The sequence below is a fragment of the Zonotrichia albicollis genome, chromosome 1, assembly GCF_047830755.1.
Source record: "Zonotrichia albicollis isolate bZonAlb1 chromosome 1, bZonAlb1.hap1, whole genome shotgun sequence".
NCBI classification, from domain to species: Eukaryota; Metazoa; Chordata; class Aves; order Passeriformes; family Passerellidae; genus Zonotrichia; species Zonotrichia albicollis.
The window spans coordinates 98,534,627-98,555,080 of NC_133819.1; the positions used below are offsets into that span (position 1 = coordinate 98,534,627).

At 35.1% G+C, this 20,454-nt stretch overlaps 1 protein-coding gene across 1 annotated transcript in view; it reads right to left on the reverse strand.

Moving 5' to 3' along the window:
* Positions 1 to 20,454, reverse strand: part of DOK6 (docking protein 6) — a 252,940-nt gene that overhangs the window by 188,289 nt on the left and 44,197 nt on the right. The gene's annotated exons all lie outside the window — the stretch shown is intronic.

The window sequence follows — 20,454 nt, forward strand, 5'->3', positions numbered from 1 at the left end:
ACTGGACATAGGCAAGACAAACCCTCAAGGCCCATTCCAGTTTCCAGCAGGAAAAAAAACAGTAACAACTCTGTGGACAGAAGTACAACTTTTTCTTGCTTATAATTAAGGAAGAACAAAATATAGGAACTGTTCTTTGCTATTATCATATTTGATTGCGTAGGTATTGGGACACCTATCATACGGGAGATCCATGACTGGATCTCGGGAGATCCATGACTGGATCTTCAAAGAAAAGTTTTCTTCAGGATACTGTAACAGAAAATCTAGCTATAGGCTTTTTTAGAATAGAAAAGAGTGGTTTTTGTTTTGGAAGGATTTGAAATGCTTTTTCCAACTAAATATTGTTAAGCTATGCTTCTGAATAACCCTTCAATTGACAAGGACTATTCTTATGCAACAGTTTTCTTTTCTGAGCCCTTATGGCCACTCCTCAGTCAGCATATTTTGGAACCCAGTCTGAGCAATCCAAGCCTCAAGGGAAAGCCAATAAAACTAACTCTAAAATTTGGCATTTCGCTGCAGAAGCCAGAGATGAAATTATACTTTTCCATTGTTTAGAAAAATTCCCAACTTAGCCTTCAAAAACATGCTACAGTAGAAGTTTCAACCTTAATTCGCAAATTCAAACATGCCGACTTGCTACAAGCTGATGCAAGGCACATTTGAAAATCTCCTTGTAAATCAGGAAAAGAAAAAGAGTGTTAAGTGCTTGGTGGAAATGTCAAAGGAAAAAGGACAAAGTAAAAATGAAACAACAGGATATTTTTTACAGGAAAACAAAGCAAATAATCTGATTCTTATTTTTCTTATTATTTATCACTGTATTGTTGATGTTGCTATGCACATTAAAATTGTACGCCTGCCTGTATGAGAAACTCTTCTTCAGCTGACTATACCACCTAAATTAAAAAACCCATCAAAATTGGCATTTACATTTCTGGCAGATAGAATATTATATCTCTATATCTTCTATTTTTATGCCAGCTGGAAATATTGTTTGTAAAACTTTGCTACACCCACTGTAAACTTTGGGGTTGTGTACAATGTCTTCCATGAAACAAAACCACAGGGCATGTTTGATTTGGTAAGGAAACAAGAAAAGGTGTGTAGCAGGAAGAATTTCCAAGCATATTTTATTCTATAACCTTTATTACAAGTTTTTCTTTCTTTCTTAGCCTACAGTGTCATTAAATGTGTGATTCTGAATGTAAGCTTCTCTATGGTGCCCTTGCACGCCAACTTGTCAAAGTCTGCATGAAGGATATTGTAAATTTCTTTTACTTCTGGTTTGTGGTTTGTTTGCTCTGGTTTTATTAACAGATGGCAAACAACTCATGTGGGTCAATTTCGTGCACAAACTTCTATAAAATAATGTTCCAAGAAATTTGGCACAATACTACTTCAATTGTGAAATTGGAAAGTCAATTAGCTTAGGGCTTCACAAGCTTAGCGTTGGCAGAAATTCACAGCACGAAATGAGCAGCATCAGCAAAACTGCAGTTTGTGAATTGATTGAGAAAGTTTTCATTACTAACAGCTAAAGTTAAGGACAAGCATGAGTGACCAGTCACAAACTTCCATTAACAATAGCATCCTGAAAAATATCAGTAATAACACATGGAATAAAACATTAGCGAGCTGACAGCCCATGAGAAAACAGTAAAACAGTACCTCATTATGTTACTGTATTTAATGCAGAAAGTTGGTATTCATACACTGGTTACATACAAAATAACCTGAAAGAGAATCCTATAGATGGTTTAAACCTCTTTCCAGGAACATGAAGGTGATAAAAAACAGATTGGAAAACAGTAAGGCAAAAAGCTTTTTTTTTTTCTTATGGAATCATAATTTTCATGGATATTTTCCTAACTTCCTAACTTCACATGCAAAGTGCAGACAGTGTGCATATAGATATGCATACATATATATATATATATATATATATATATATATGTATGTATCTATATATATATAAATATATATATATATGCACACCCGTGTGTGCGTGTGCGTGTGTGTGTGTATATTATAACTAATGCAGATTATCTGAACAATGATAGTGCTGATACCTAAAAGTTGTGACTAGAAATGTGACTACTTTAAAGTTCAGGAGCAAATTACAGAAAAAATCCCCACTGTGCATCTTCTTAAAATACAAATTGCCAACAATTAATCCTAGAAAATATCCACAGTGAAAAAAAAACAACCCAGCAAAAATTACACTTTCAATCTTTTATAATATGTTTTCCACCATCTAGAAAGCAAAACATTGTGTTGATTCATGCAAATTTGAAATTTTAAGACTTTTGAAAAAGGAGATTTTATGTGCAACACATATATTATGAGGGAATGTTCATGCAAGGAAGCTGAAATTTTTTTATTTGTTTCTTCTAGGTTGAGAATGTTACAACTGAATGCATAAACAAAATAGTGATTATCTAAAACAAATAAAAACTCACAATAACAAAGTATTAGAAATGACAAAAATCGTTCTTGGAGAGCAAAAAAAAAAAAAGTCACGACTGTTCCAAACTATAAGAGATGCTATGTATAGTTTCTCTCAACTAATGAAGGCAAAATGTTACCTTTTTGCTGAAATTATCCAGGAAGACAAATGAATATATATTCATATAACAAAATTCACTGCAATTAGGACTATTTTTAGCAAACAAGCCCAGATACTGTTCAGGTAAGCTGTTACTGTCTGTATAACAAATTGTTTGTTAACCAGTTGTTGTGAGTTTTGGCTGTTTATGAGACACGCGAAGTACAGCAACAATGGGGAAGACGACTTGGCTTGGCTTGGCCAGCAAACCTTACTAATTTTCACAGGATACAAAGGAGAAAAATTAAATGTCAAAAATGTCTCAGAACTTCCTTTGGCATTCTTTGAAACTCAGCATGTATTTGAATGCTTATTTAGTGCTGAATTATTAATTACTGTTCATGTACTTTATTTTTCAAAGATTCCTCACTCCATGTCTTAAGTGAGGAATTCATACCTGTGGAATTGTATCTTATTCCAAATTAGTCTCTCATCTTCCCAAAGCTCATATTTGCTGTAGTTTTAGCTTAATGATATTGAGGTAATTGATTGGATGATACATAAAAGCCAGAATAAAATCAAGAACTAGGTTTCTCCCTTTGATATTGGTGTGTCCAGGTTAGGAAATCTCCGTGTATTCAATCTGCACTTCCTATAAGCAGGAATTTGTTTTTCTCTTAAGGGTGCATTAATGGTAATAGAAATAAAAGCAGAAACATAGATGTAGGATCTAGGTCTCCAGTAAAAAGGATATCAGAGAAATGGAAAGGGATAGTGAATCTGTTTGGGTTTTAAGGGGCTGGAACTCCTTCTGTGAGCAAATGGTATCACAAGTTATCTGAAAAGGAGGTATTTGAGCAATGATCTCTCAATGACACAGTGGAAAGAAGCACAATTACCTATCACAGGCAATCTCTCTTCTCGGTAAAAAATGATGATTTCTCTTTTTTTAAGGAAATAAAGACTTTCAACATCTCACCTCTGAGGTGACAGCATTAAAAAAGAATTCAAATTAATTAAGTCATTACAAATGAGGACACTGAAATAGTAGACAACTAGGAAATTGTGTTTAAAATAATTAGTTGAATACATTCTACTACAGAAATAAAAAAATTACATAGGAGGTGATATATGGTGTTCTAATGAAGAAACAAGATAATTGAGGTTAATAAAACATTAACACAGTAGCATTCACTTCAAATGTATCAGCTATGTATGTAAGTATCTAAATTAGGAAACTGAAATTAAATGGAGATGTTTAAAGTCTTTTAAAGCATGATTTATATTTTCATAAAACATAAGTTTGAATATATATGATACATGAAGGACCAAATGAAACCTTGCTTTTTAACAGTTAGAAACTGGCAGAAATAATTTTTACAATGCTTTCTTTAAAAAGTGAAATCTGTATACAACTAAAGAAAACAGAGATGAAGCATAAATTTTAACATGTTAAATGTAAAGTCAGGCCAAAGAACATTTTGAGACATAAAAATCTTGAAAAACAAGAGTATCTGGTGCTAGTGGGAGCCTGCAGGGCCAAAAGATTATCAACATGTAAAAGAAATGCTCAAAGAACATAAGGCTGTAAAGGAAAAAAACAAAACAAGCAATTAAATTAATTCTTTGCATCAATCTACCAAGGAGCTTGAGTGACATCTAAACCACTGTTTTGGTTTTGGTTGGGTTTTCCCTGGCATCAAAATAAGTGGCTTTCTCAGTGAAAGCATTAGTAAAAGAGGCTTTGGAAAATAATCAATAAAATGAATAAAAAAAGATTACTACAACACAACAGCAGTTAAAAAAGAGCTGAACAACTCAAATGCAAATTCCAAAGATTAAGTAAAGTGAATGAATTAGCCTTTAAACTGGCCCTATTACTAGTGCAATAAGTAGAAATTCTGACCAAAAAAATGTTTTTTAAGAGACTGGATATGGACTGTGGAAATACAGAGCACTAAGCCCAGCTGCAATACCACTCAAATTACCCAAAAACAAAAGAAAAACCAGACTGAATAGGAAAGGAATAAGTATTGTAAAATTGTGAAATGTCAACGTAGCTTTTGGAACCAGTTACCGCTTCTCAGAAAAGACATGCTGCAGTAGAAATGTATGGAGAAGGGAAAGAATAGATACCAAAATATATAGCAGATTCTGTAATGGGATTGACTAAAACAATGGAAATGCCTCAGTCTGGAAAAGGCGTGCCTGAGGAGATTGTGCAAGCACATATAGTCATGACTGCCATGGCAAAGAGGGACAGGGAATAAGTGCTCACTGTTTCATGATGCAAAAAATTAGCACGACAGGAAACTTTTGCAGCAAATAAAATAAGAAAGGATATTCTTCATATCCTTAAAAATAGTCTTGTGGAACTTACTGCTCTAGCAATAAGTACCAGATGTAAATGTAGACAAGCTCAGAAAGGAAATGCTTACAAGGGAATAGCACTTATGACCCTAATAATTAATTCCTTTAAGTCAGGAAACACTGAATATTACAACCTAAGGAAAGAAGTATCACTCTGAATTAGCTCCAGTGTTTTACTACTAATAATATAGCAGTCCTCTAATAATTTCACTGGACACTTAAGTTGGAGAGACAGTATGGCTATTACAGAAAACACATTTTAGAACAGTCTCCCCACCATCTCGCTCCCCAGTATCCATTTCCTTTGCCATTTCTGGTCTTTATTTAGCCATTTCTAATACATTTATACATTATAATAATTTTAAATATCTTCATTGACTCCTTAAGGATTTTGAGTCTTCTTATATGAAATTTTGAACAGAAAATCTGAGTAAAAAGAAACCACTGAAGCTTCTTCTACTAATCTCATACTCTAACGTCCACACTGAAATTTTCCACCAACATCTTCCTACATGCAACTGTTGGATCGCATGAATAAAAGAGATCAGTTAGCCTTCACAAGTGTTGTGCTGGAAACCAGAGGTTTCTAAGGGCTCCTGAATCCAGAAATACAGCCAGAAAGGATAAATTCTGAATGAGGACTCAGTCTCACAAGGTGGAAAAGAAACTTCAGCTTCATTTTCAAGTACTGAGCGTGATTCACTCTCTGTCCCTTTTGAAGCCTTCATGAGGTGAAAGACAGCTAGATAGAGAAGCATTTCTACAAAGCATGACCTGGCCTTTCATTGGAACCTCTTTCCTTTCCTCATGGAATACATGAAGAAAGAAGACATTATTTGATTCCTTTGGCTGGTCAATAATGTTCATTTATGTAGCCTGAGTATAGACATCAGTGGATTAATGTGGTGTCTCTGAGGAAAATATGTTGAATCCTTAAAGCATCTATGCTGGCAAGAAGTAAATCTTCTATAAGCAAACTATCTGAAAACAATCACATCAGTACCGTTTTGGGAGTTTTTTGTTGTGGTTTTTTGGGGTATTTGTTTTGGTTATTTTGAGAATCTGGTCAGATTTTATAATATTGTGATTCCTAGAGATTATGCCTGATAAAAAGTTCTACTCTACTCTCACATCAGGTGCCAAAACTATGCAATACTTAGTGTCACAAAAAATTGATTCTCTGACCTTATAGAAAAGAAATTTACTTTCAAGAAGGTATGTTCTCTTGCTCTTGCTCCACAGTTCTAGTATGGCTGCCTGGGAATGGGTGTAAAGCACAAAAGTCTTGAGAAAGCAAATAGTTACTTCAGATGTTAAAATCTTACATATTCATATGAAATGCCCTAATAAACATTAAGATAAGAAAAAAAATAGCTTTGGGATTGAAGCCTCAAATCTGCAAAAACTGTGATGAAATTGTGTTTTCTCTCTCATTAGCTACAAATGGAGAGAATCATTGATGGTTTCATACATTTTTCTGTTTTTAAATTTGTTTTAACCAAACACAAGAGAAAACAGATCCTGCTCCCTGCAGGGAGCATAAATATTTCTGTTCCTAATATTATTCTAAGGCTGTGTTTTCAGGTTAAGATGCCCTTGGCAACAAAACTAGTTTTAGGTGCCCCTGGCTCCAACCATTTATTTGTGACCTCTACCACAGTGCACAGCTGGTGCCAGAACACAAGAATATTTGTTTGTGGAACCAGATTTTAAGCCTTATAATAAATCATTTTGGCTGGCAAGAGAAAGTGGAGGGCTACTGTACTTATTTATTATTTATGTATTGCTCAAGCAGGATTAGCTCCCTCGGCCGTCTCTCAGGTGGCACAACTAAATGGCTGTTCTACTGCCTTCTGAGGAGAAAAACACAGAGAAGGTATAAAATCAGGGAGGCTTTCTGACCAAAATCAACAAGGCACTGACCCACTTCTATCATCAATCCACAGCCACAGATTCCTGCACAGCCATTTAATTATCAATTTACCAGTTCCCTCCCAGTCATCTCCCTTCCTTTTGCATAGTATTGAAGACTGTTTTATAGTGGCAGAGAATACAGAGGTCTTACTAACAAATATGTCTATTCTGCTGTTTTAGAATTCATCGTGAGGTATAGGGGTGACCAGCTAAAAGAAAATAGTTACTACTGCTAAAATGAACTATTAACTTATTTTTCTGAAGAAATGTGTGAAAATAGCTCAGACCGTATTTGCATAACACTAAGCCACAAAACAAAAAGCTCAAAAGCAAGACACTATAAGAAATCGTTCTTTTAGAAATCTGTAGAAAATTAAGACAGGACATGATTCAGATGCACAACCAGGAACTTTGTAAAATTCATAAATACCTCTTCCACTGTGAACAGTCTGACCTCTGATTTTGTGACTACTATATAATTGAGGAAAACAGGGATAGTGTTATGACACGATTTTAATGATCATAAAAGTAGAAATAGGACAGAGAGAAACTGAAATTCTCAAGGGTATTCCAGATTGTATGTAAAAATTATCTATTCTTTTGCAGTATTTTTTCTGCGTACTCTCTGCCATGTGAAACCCTTACAGGAACACCATGTGGATTAAGGAGAAGAAAAAATAATTGGAACTCTTTCTGTTTCTCCTTCCCGAAGGCATTTAAAGTAAACTATTAAGAATTCCATGGCTAAAATATCCCAGATTAGTAAAGCAGGATGTGAGAGGTGGCTTCTGAATTTTTAAGACAGACAAATCTGGGAAAATCATTCTTGAACTAAGTCAATTAATGCAACCTAAAGACAAGTCTCTAATTCTTTATGACATTGAGAGTGTTTAGCATGAATTAAGACTTCAAGTAATTACCTAGCTATTCCCTGAGCTACGCATGAGGCAAAAGAGAAATGTTAGATATTTTGCTTTCTCCTGAAGTTGTTTTGTATTACAAACTCAAATAACATAAGCCTTTCTTTTTGTCATGTGTTTGCCATAAATAATATTTGTTAAAAAATCTGATTTGGAGACTTCAAAAAAGCTGCAAAATAGAAAACAGAACATTCAAAGTCAGTCTGGCCACACTCACTAAATGGCAGTTTGACAAATCTCCCCATGTCATTCCCTGAAACAATTCAACAAAGAAGTATCCCATGACAGCAAAGCAGAGAGAAATACAATTGGACTTCTTTGTCTAGCTATTTTTGAGTAGGGATGGGTAGTATCTACTGATTTTTTTGTTTATGTTCAACTGAAAATCAGTCAGCTACTTTGGAAGTCTTCTAGAGCTGTTTCCTACCATTTTAGGGTACAAGCAAAAAGCATCTATTCACAGAGCAGCTTTCCCACGAGACAGTAACAAGGTGGGATGACAAGGTGCACAGTAGAAAACACCCTGGCAGTTTTCTGTTTTGATGAAGTTTCCTGCTATGACTCAGAGCAGCATGAGGCTATTACTCATATCCCACTCCTGTGAGGAGCAAACAGGGGAGACAAACCTCAGCTGCACTTGCAGATCTGTTATGTCCCAGCCACGCTGCTTTGCTCCATCGTGCTCTGACAGTCCCACCTGCCCATGAAAACACCAGAACAGAAAAGCAATGCCACTCAGAAGAGATACATTGCTGTATCTGAGCAGAGAAAATCTATTACAGAGAAGTGTCTTGCTGTAGGATGGGGATTCTTAGTCCAAGCCAGGTATAGCTGTCATCTTAAATCAGGTGACTCCTATATGTCAGCTAAAATATGTTTGGGGAAAAAACCCCAAATCCCAGTATAAGAACTACAGCAAATGGTTGGGAATTCTTCAGCACAAGGCTGCACTCACCCCTGAAATCTGAGAATCTGAAAATCAGAACAGGAGATTCTATACATAATAAAACATTACAATATTGCCTTACAACTTGAAATGCATGTTTGGAGCTGGGTGTCCAAAATCCTAAACTCCAAGGAAGACAAGCTTGCAGCTAATGGTATGGCACTGAAGTTTACCAATAGATAACCAGGTGCTTCTCCTTAAACTCTGGATTTGTGACCAAAGCTACTTACATCATAAGACCTTTTTCATACGTTAAAGAAAATCAGATTGTTAATAAACTTTACTGTGACCCACTACTGCTCAGGACATAGGGACTCCTGAAGAAAGCTATTCAGTGGGCACTTAAGAGAAGAACTAGTGGCCTTTCTATGAAATATGGGATAATGTAATGTATCTCAGACCCAGTGAGACATAATTCAGTTTTATCAACTGCACAAGGGAATCCCACTGATCATCTCCATCTAACATTATTTTTCACTCCATCTGACAGTAAGAGAAGAATGTGCTGTAAGTACCATACATTTTTTTATTTCCTAACCACTCCATGACTAACAAAGTGAAATAAGCAGAATTTTCTTGTGAGATATTAAGTTCTCTCCTTATTCCATTAGTGAACTTTGGCAACATTTTGGCAATGTTAAAATGTCCCCTATGATATTCAGAACCTTTTCCAAATTGGGTTGTTATTTATGTCATTAAGAAAATTTATCTTTCAGTTTATCTGCCCCAGTGAGAGCACTGTACACTAATAGAATTTGTCTTTTTTTCATTTAGTGCTACTGACAGGTAAGTAATTTGTGGCTCTTGTCTCCAAAGAAAAGGAAGACAAATACTCCGGGTTTTCACATGTGATGTTTCTCTTTTCTTTTACAGTCAAATTAAGAATAAAAGTAACAAGCTTGTTACAGGCAGACCTGCTCTGCAGCTGGTGGTAAAATTGATCCAGCCATTTTAAGCATAGCTCAGGCACACAGCTCAGAAGATGAGATGAAAGATGGGAAGTTAGTAACAACAGCCATTACATCTACAGAACTGATTTTCATCCAAACAACTAAATGCTTGCACATTTTAAAAACGAATTAAACACTGGAAGACAGATATGTAGGGATAGCATTGGAAAGACAAAACCACACATTTTAATGTAACAGACCAGTGAGTTTTCTTTGCTTTTTATTTTATGGCTTTTATTTTGTCTCTGAATGTTACAAGATAACAAAGACTGATTAGCTGGGCAGCCATTAACTCCTTTAGAAGTGATGGGATTTATAACAGCGGCAAAGCTGCCAGCTTTCTCTTCTGTCTCTTGGGTAATTAGAGAATAACTGTCTTCCAGATGTGCTGGCAGTAACACTATATCAGTCTCTCTGTCTTAAATTCTTTTCCTCAATTCAGTAATTTTTATGCTAAAAAGGAAGAATTATATTGTTTAGAAATGATAAAAATACAGTCCGAATTTGGACTCTATACTGAAAAATAATCTATGGACACAGTTTTCTATGACACAGAAAAGTTGGACTGTTACTGTCTTTGTACTGTGCACCAAAACTATGCAAATAAAACTCTCTAGAAGCCAAAACAGTAGGCCAGAACAAATGTATTCTGGGACATTTCCAAGTTGGCTAGAGCCGATATTCATCTGATACTTCAGTGTCACTCTACTTCAGCCCACTGGTTGAACATCTTCTGAGGTCTACACTGAAATGTAGACAAAGATAGATCCACTTAGCGACAAATCCCCTCCTCCCTTTATTTTCAAGTGGTTTTCTAGCTCTTGTATATTGCCATATATTTTTGCTGAGTTTCCACATTCCTAGCTCTGGGGGCAAACAGCTGAACACTTAATTACATGAAGTGCCACCACTCTCTTCAAAGAAGCTATCTGTTTGAAGAACTCTGCTGTCTCCCTGAATATGGGCAATTTCACAAAACATTCTAATTCTAGGTAACTAGAATTTAGCTTTCACACAAATCTATTTAAATAAGGTTTTGTTATATATATATTTTGTTAAATAGGCACCATTCCTCAATACACACTTTCCAAATGACCTAAAGGTTTTTTGTGCTGTCCCACTCCAAAGTGCTGGTCTCAACTCTATGTTACTGCAATTTAAAAATGTTATCAAATCTCTATAGAATAAAATATGTAAAACAATATTTCTTGAAGAAATATGTGGTTTGCTCTCACAGTCCCTCAGATGCTATAAGCTGACAGCAAAATGTACTGCTGTAAATCATTGTACTGCAGTCACCACTGTGGTTTAGCAACAAAGGTCAGTGAGGAAGTTCCCATTCAGGTTCATGCCAGAATGTGCATTCACATTGTATCAGAGATTTCACAGTTATTTAAAATGACTACATTGTAAACTTTGTTAAGGGCTATCAAATCATATTTGCTTTCTTCAATTCTTTCAAAGTAAGTTTGCACATTTAATTTTTTTTATACATGTTCCTATTACAGTCCTTCATATTGTTTAAAATACATCTCCAGTTAAAAAAAAATATCAAATTCTAATCATATGTTACAAGGTATTTGCAGTAGCACACCACATTGCAAGTCTAATATGCATGTTTTCTACTTCATTTAGGTCACCAGCAAACTTCTTTGCAAGTTTGGATCTATAACAATTCCAAGGACTTTTAATTCATTACATATTCCCTGAAACACTGTTTTAATAATTTACTTCCCTGAATTATTTTACCTTCATTTGCAGTTTGAATACTGTGTTCAGTTTTGGGCCCCTTCCTACAAGAAAGACCTTGAGGTGCTGGAGTGTGTCCAGAGGAGGTCAATGGGGCTGGGGAAGGGTCTGGAGCACAAGTGCTGTGCAGAACCACAGGGGAAGTTTGGGTATTTAGGCTGGAGAAAAGGAGGATCAGGAGAGACCTTATTGCTCTACAACTACCTGAAAGCAAGGTGGGGATCAGTCTCTGCTCCCAAGTAATAAGCAATAGGAGAAGAGGAGATGGCCCCAAGTTATGTCATACAAGGTTTAAATTGGATATTAGGAAAAAAATCCACCAAAAGGGTTGTGAAGCACTGGAACCAAATGCCCAGGGAAGCAGCTGAGTCATCATCCCTGCAGGTATTTAAAAGACAACTAGATGTGGTGCTCAGGGACACATTTTAGAGGTGTACTTGGCATTTTATGATTGTAGGGTTCTGCAGGTTTTCCTCACTTATGAGACAGTATCAAAAGCGTTATAAAAGTCTAAACAAGATATCAGCTATTTCTTGTGCAATAGCAGCACCCACCAACACAAAAACTGTATCACTCTATCACTGAAACCACACAATTTTGATAAAGGACTAGAGATAACGTGATAACAAATAGATATTAGTAACAAGTAGTTATGAATGTACTCAGTCTCCATCTATGAGAAATCTCTTAATGACCCTATTACATTTGCAGACAGAATGACCCTAGATTAACTGCAGAATAATAAGGAAATATTTTAATGGCATAGTAATAATAAATGTAATGCTATCAGGAAGCTACATCTCACAGGCTTCTGAAGAAAAAAACCAGAAACTGTCTTAAAAGATACAAAATAGTAACACAAGAGAGGAGAAACCTTGAAAGCATAATGTCTAATGGCATCAATGCAAATTATAAAAGATTAGTTACTGAGAAGTGCAAAGAAAGGTTATTTAAGGTATAATTAAAGCATGTACAGAACTGTGTAACAAACTAGTGCAGCTGCTTGTGATTGACAGCCTAAACAGAAATGTCTTTAGATTGCATAAAGCTAAAAACTCCCATCTATTTACAAAGGAAACTTCAGAATCAGTTATAGAGAACTGATCACTCTAATATCCTGAATTGATACACAGGCGCAGTAAGTTTACCCAATTATTTTTATATATATCTGCATATCTGCTTGTGTGTGTCTGGTACCCCAACTTGGTGGTAACTTGGATGCAATACACTAAGTTATACCCAAATATGCTTCATAAAATATATGCTAAAAAATCAAAGCAAATCAGAATATAATTCATAAATATTTATAATGGTGAAGGGAGAGAATGCTTCTTCTGAAAATATGCTAATGACATGCAGTATCATGCAACTACAGCAGCAAACATAGCTGGATTTCTCTCAGAAAGTATAACTTATTTATATAATAAAATGAATTAACTGAGCATTTCTTCCATATCAGCAGTTCTCTTGTTGCATTTTTGGCAACTCCAATTTCATTATGAAACACATTTTATTTTACTCATACCTTATTAATCCTGACAGAGTAGCTAGTGAAAACAGTACACCAAATCAACCTAAAGTCTGATAGCAAGACCACCTTAGCTTCAAAAAGATAAAAGCAGAGCCAATGAGACAATGTTTGTCTCATAACCTCAGTCCTTCATAATCAAAGTGTAGCATATTACAATGAAGAAGGAAAAAGTATGTTCAGATGAGTATCACTAATTATGCATATTTTTCAACTATTATAAAGTTCTGGGCTGTGAGGTATCATTCAAATGCGATTCAATTTTCAAAGATAACTATAACATGAGTAAAAATAGAAATAGAACTGTTTATGCAACAGAGCTCAAACATTCCAGATAAAACAGAGTGATTTTATTTAATATAAAGTGTTGGAAAGAATATTCACACAGCAAGGAAAGGATGCTCAGCTCAAACTATGCCAAGGGTCCTCCACCACTGCAGACTGAATGGTGGAAGGAATAAGCATTATGATCAGTTTTTCACAAATGCCAGTTAAGATCAACAGTTTTATGGAGATTAGAACTCACTTATGTTGTTGAAACTATGTAAACTTTAGAAAATAAGTGTACATAGAAAATCTTGTTAATCTTCTAAAAATCTTCAAATAATATTATACTTTTTCTCCCACGATTTTCCTGAAGCCTGTCATACATTTCTGAACAGCTCTTGAATTTCTTACTTTTCTTCTAAAACACCATATCCACAGGACTGTCACCTACTAAGATAAAATTATCCAACAAATTGATGTATGTCAATTAAAAGTATTGCAACATTAGGTCTTCCATATGTGTTTAGATTCCTGCTTCTTTTAATACCTGTTTTCATAGCAATAGTTATCTCAATAAAAAAGGCTACATAAAATGTTTCTGCGACTAGAAATTTTCCAACCTCAAGAAAGGAAATAAAAGATAAACAGAGAAAGAAAACCATCCAAATAAATACCACACAGTCTTTTCAGATACAAAATCTGATAGAAATATTGCCTTGAAAATACAGAAGATAAATTACTACTCCTTAAATCCACAACGGCTTTCTAAATTCTGGCAGAAAAATGATTCTATCATGAGTAAATGCCAATTAACTATTTTCACAAATGAAATTATTTCTAGAATAGCAGCACCCCAGGACACAAATCCATAATTCTATCTGATAACAAAGTGGGCATCTGTATGACACCATGCAGAGGAAAACCATTTTCTTTTTCCTGTTACTTTAAACTCCTATATTTCATTTAGTCATACTCCCCCACTTTCAAAAAATGAACAAACAAAAAGTTAGGCAATTATATAGAAATAAAACTGCGTGTGCAATCTTAAACTTCCATCCTTGTGCACACATATTATGGAAAAGGTTTACACCGTTTTATGTTCTACTCTGAACTTTCAGTCTCCCTGGTTTTTGTCTCACTACCATTCTTCTTGTCTATTTAACCTATTCCTAAAGCTTTCAAAGTACAAAGCAAGGCTCGCTACACACCAGTGCTAATCTCTCAATTGGGAAAGCATCCCAGTCTCTTCCTTTTTTTCTGCAATTTCTTTCTGTTTGTTAGCCTCCTTCTTCCCAGAACCCCTCTTGCTCACATTCCTCTTCATCCTCCTGTTTCATCACTCCAGCTCCTTGTTTCAAGGTCTTCTACAAACTTCAGATGGTCTACCTACGACCTCTCTGCAGTTCTGTCAGAAATGCTTGCAGTAGCAAATGTACACCTAAAAATATGAAGGCAAAAGAGTTTCTCATATTATTAGCCTTGGACACATCTCCTTAAATTCAGTCTATGACAGTTTGTTTGTTTTAATGGAGCTGAACAAGTTTTTCCTTCAACAATCCTTTCCAAAAGACTGAACCAAAAATGTTGAAAAAAGTCATTCAAAGGGCTAAATTATAGACTGATTAATATTACAAAAATATATTAAAAATACTATAAACTTCAAATATTTAAAACCAATTTTTGTAATGAGAAATGTCAGAAAATCATGGAAATTCTAATAAAGTAAACTAAAATTGATGAAAAACCGTGTCTGTATAAAACAATGTTCTGAAACTTCTTTGCAGTTGCAAAGTTCATTAATTGTTTTCCAATTAATAACTTCATATATTGATTACCATACTTTATTTGTTTTTCAGTGTCCTCTTTTCAGCAACTTGGACCTTTTCAAAGCAGACCACCAGTGACTGCACAGAAAGTTTCGCTTGAGAAAAAAAATCTCACATTTGCACCCAGTTTTTGATTCTGCTAAAAACGTTGGGTAAGTGGTGTTGCTTCACTCATTCAGAGCCAATATAACAACTGCTTGGCTGTTCATAATTAGATAACCACTTGTCTGCATAATTGTATTTGTAGGAGTTTGAAAGGTTTATTTCTCTTCAAAGAAAATTCTTACTACAGGCCTAGCTAAATTAAAAATAAAATTGAATTAATATTTATATCTGCCCTTTAACAACACAAGTTTAATACAAATCACATGCAATCTTTTTGAATTTCTTGATAAGTCTTCGATTAAACTAAACAATTTGTGTTTCTTTCCAAAGGCAAAAGCAAGCATTCAAAAAATTATGATAAATTGAAGTAAGTATAAAAACATAAACTACATACTGGGCCAGATTACCTTCCTTCAGCAGTGGAGAAAATGGCTTTGTAATACATTTTTAACAGAGGGACCCTGAAATGCTGGATTGTTTTGCTTTGTTTGGCCAATGTTTGATATGGCTCTTTGCTCAAAGACAGGCTCAACTGTTTCCTAAAAATATATATTCACACATCAGACAGTAGGTAGTCAGGTGTCAGTCTGTACTCTCTTGACAAAATGGAGCAAATATAGCTTAAGCCTGAAGCAAAAGCCTGGATAAAATAATGAACCATGAAAGTTTATGAATACAAGCGTTATGTACTAGAGATCAATATTTCCTACTTTTCTAAATTAAATGATATCTTGAGATACTGTCTCCCTGAACAGAAAGATATAGCACATCTTTCCTCTTCTACCAAAACAAACCCAAAATTTTATTCTGGCTCCATATCTGTTTAACCATAATGAAGAGGAAATAATGGAGTAGCCAAAGTTCCTGATCTCTTAAACTGTACACACAAGGAATTAGACACTAATTATCTGCCACAAATTTTTAAATCACTTTGAGTATAAGGTTAAATTATTTTAATAAGGACCTCTATTAATTTCCTTCTTTGTTCTTTTTTGCATAATTTCTGTTCACAGGAATAGCAGAAAAAAAATCTACCTACCTAAGGCATTCCTTTTGTAAGACCTTTCACCACCATACTTTTAATTGAGAAACTCTTTTTGAAAAATATATCAAAGAAAAACTGAACAGCCTGTGCAATTAATAAAGACATCTCTCTGCTAAACAATACACTTGTTAGATTTCCTCCTTTTAATGCTAATCCCAATTAGTATTTTGATGCAAAATCCTATTACTTTGGTTTTCTTGTAACAAGGAATAAATCTGTTTGCTCCACAGAAATATCTGAATAAAGGAATTTTAGAAGATGCTAAGTTCTCAAGGCAATGTTTTAAAAAAGCTATTCAAACAAAGAACTAATACAGAAATTTTTAAAAGTTTTCTAGCTCAAAAAACCACCAACCTTGCAAAAGGAAACACAGGTACATCAAATACAGGCCCTCATTTTCTGGATATATGGTTTGTAGTATTTTCCACTTTCTCCCTTTAAAATTTTCTGTAGGGAAAACACAGTTTGGTTTGTAGCTAAAGAACTGAGTTTCTAAAAACTGAGCTGTTCCTAAAGAACCGGTTTCTACAGCAGAAGAGGTCTTCAGCATTTTGTAGCTACTTAAACCTTTAAAATCAAGGCTTGGGACATTAAATAACCATTCAGAAGGAGAACTGTGCATTATCCCTCCAACATATTCACAACAGCTCTTTTTTTTACTAGTGAAAAATTTTTCATTTAAAACCAGATGCTCTCCTTTCAAGACAATGCTTTCAGAGATGCTAGCTACATCTTTCCACCTGGCAAATATAAAACAGGAAAATCAATAGCAAAATAGTAAAAAGGATGTTATGCTTTGTTTTAAAGCTCGGTAATTTTTTCCATACTGGAGAAGGGTTGTATTCAAGTCACTTTGCTTTTGCAGAACTTGGAGACTCAAACATAATGGAAATGCCAATTTCTGGGGTCTGTATATAAGTTATTTTGACTCACGTATTCTCTTTACTGCTTGTAGAGTCCATGTGGCACATCCAATACCCACTCAATCAATAGAAGAGCAATTTAATACCTTTGTTATCAGAAGCTCTGTATGTAATAAAAATCACCCTCTATAGTGTCTCTATATTTATAAACATGGTTTTTTTCCACTGAGGCATTGTAAGGACTTAGCTTACTTATGTTATGGGAATTAAATTATTATATTATCTACTTGGATATATCAAATAGCTTGGACATAAAATGTATTGCCTTAGTATCTTCTGAGATAGTATATGCAGAAGTAATGAGTATTAGGGAAATTAATCCCCTTTATTTCTCAACAATTAACTCATTTTATTGGAATTTCATGGGGTTTTTGCCATTCCATACTCATCCTTCACTTCCCAAGTCAAAAATTTCATCCTCTTGAATTTTCAGATATTCAAGGATCATGTTTGCAGCAATCCAACAGCATCACAGGCAGTTTTACTTAGACTATGAAAAAGCCGTTTAAAGAGGAGTAAACAAAAAAGGAAAAATATTACAGTTCAAAATATTAAATATTTCCATGTCCTTTTTACCTTCACCTCTTAAGACAACTCTTAAAGAACATCAATGTCCAGGAAGACATTGATAGTTCATAGTTCATAGTTCAGCTCCTCTTTAAATCAGCCTAGAACAGAGATCAGTAGCAGAGACTTTAGACTGACAAAAATTCATTGACACTTTCTGTCACAGACAAAACTGCATGGACAATTTTTTTCCTCTCCAGAGTATAATACTGTGGGAAAGCTTCTGAGGGAAGTCAATGCAAACATGTCCTTGTGAGTCCATAGAAGGTGATTATTATAACATTTTTGTAATTTTAAATACTCTTAGATGAGTATTTCAAATTACACCATGACTCCAAATGCCCATTGCAGAAACAAGCAGCATTTCACACTTTTGCAACAGTGAATTTTAAAGAAAGACGTTCACAACTCATTGTCGTCTCCTTCATAAATTTATGGCATCTCAATTTGTGATGGCCTAGAAATTGTAACATTTAATCCTGAGATGCTATTTAAAGCATTTTGTAATTAAAGGAGATTTAACAGACTTTCTATGAGCACAGAGGTTAATATTGTCCCATCTTTCACAAATGAAAAGCTATCCACACTAGTCTAATTCAATATACAGAATTGAAATCAATGAGAGTTCTATATAAAGAGCAAGGGTAGAGAATGATACAAAATGTCAAGAGCTTCTATTTATAGGTACTAAAATTCTAACAAAAAAGAAAAAAAAAGAGAAAGTTAGGTTTGAAAGGAACTGATCCTTTTGAAGTAAAAAATACTATCTTACTGTATAAACATAACCATGCAAATGCAGAAACTCTGCTCAATGTCTTAGGCATTGTCCTTGAAACTCCTTTTTTAAATGTTTAGAATTTGAAAAGGATCTCATTTCATTTGACCTTCCATAGACCATAAACTGCAAAACTTCCAGAAATTGATACTATATTTTCCTTTTATGAAGGAGCAGAGACTTGTATTAAACTCAAGCTGAATAACACATATTGTTTATTCGTGCTCCCGTAGCAGTACCTGAGGTAATACTATAATCTAATAAACTTCTTAAAAATTACTTAAGTAGCTCTTAATGATACATTTCTTCTGGTAGCAAAATATTCTCTCCATCCACATGAGATGGATGTGTTTTCACATCAATCTTCAGCTTTTTCCCTTGAGTTTGGGACATGGACATAGCTAAAATTACACTTTCTAATTGAACTCAAGCCTAGTTTGCTGCAACACCACTTCATTGCCATTGGTAATGTAAATCAATGTGCTATAGTGTAATGACTGTAAAAGCAGAAAAGACCAGGCTATTACTGAAAGGTATTTTTGCATGACTAATAAACTAGAAAACTTACAATTTAAATAACAATTGAGAAATAAAAGTTTAAAACAATGAAAAGCCATTAGAACTGTAGAAACATGATAATTTTGCCCTTTCTGCTGAAGTCAGAAAAGATGAATAGCAGATACCAGTTTATTTTAATATGCTTACAACAGAGGAAACTGTATCCCTAAATGCCGCTATACCATTTTATGTTATCTTTTCATTGCCTCTGAAATCTGCTATATTTTTCTTAGACATATAAAAATATATATTTCCAGATTTACTCTGGAGATACTGCTATTTCATATTTATTGCTGGAGGTACACTGCAATTCTTCACGGACTTTCAAATTCTTCCCTAAATATCCAAGGTCAGATTCCATAAAACAAAAATAGATGAACTTCACCCTAAACATTAAACCATTTTCTCGATAGTAATTATTTTTCTATTACACACTTTGGCCAGCTGAGTTCTAGGAACCACAAACTAACTCCTTCTTGGCTAGGCCTTGTGAAGAACTAATACACACACAGACATGTGACCTAAAACAAATGTGATATGCTGCATGAATCCCTACTGCAATCTCCTTTTAGGCAGAAAAAGGCTGCTATAAGGTCTTCCTGAAGCTTCTCTTCTCCACACTGAACAATTCCAACTCTGTCAGATTGGATTTTTACAAGACAGGAGCTGTAATCCCTGGCTTTCTGATTCTCCTCTGGACCTGCTCCAGCTGGCCAATGTCCTTCTTGTGTTTGAGCCCCAGAGCTGGATGCAGCACTCCAGGTGGGTCTCACAAGATCAGAGCAGAGGGGCAGAATCACCTCTCTTGCCCCGATGAGCATGCTCCTGTTGGTGCAGGATGCAGTCGGCTTTCTGGGCTGTGAGAGCACATTGCTGGCCCACGTCCAGCTTCTCATCTACCAAGTCCTGTTCTTCAGGCCTGCTCACAGCTTTAGATGGGCATAAGGCAGGTTCAGGGCAGTTGGCAGAACTGGATGACTTTTAGCGGTCCTTTGCTGTCGTTGGTTGGTGGGAATCCATAAATTTTAATTGCCCTGTACTGCTCTGTGACACTCTTACTCCAACTGGTGACAGTGGCAGAGCAATTTACCGAATGTATATAAATGCTCTGAGCAAAGAGCCAGAAATTTTCTGCTAGGGATCATCACTTAGGCTAAAATTTCTTAAACTTCAGAATCCTAAAGCAACCACCCTTATTCTATTTCTCATACAGAGGAACATGTGAAGTGAGCCGTAAGGTCTGGGAAATTACACCTGCATGATGTATAAAAAATATACACAAACACAAAGGATGCCTAACCACTATAACTTGTCACCATTTCTTTCTCCAGACCAGCTACAGTCCTCTGTCACCCTAGCCAACCCTCACTCCAAACCTCTGGTTGTGTACCAAGGATGCAAGGTACGAAACAGCTGAATAAATTTAGCTGCAATTATAGACTGAAGTAGAGTTATTAATT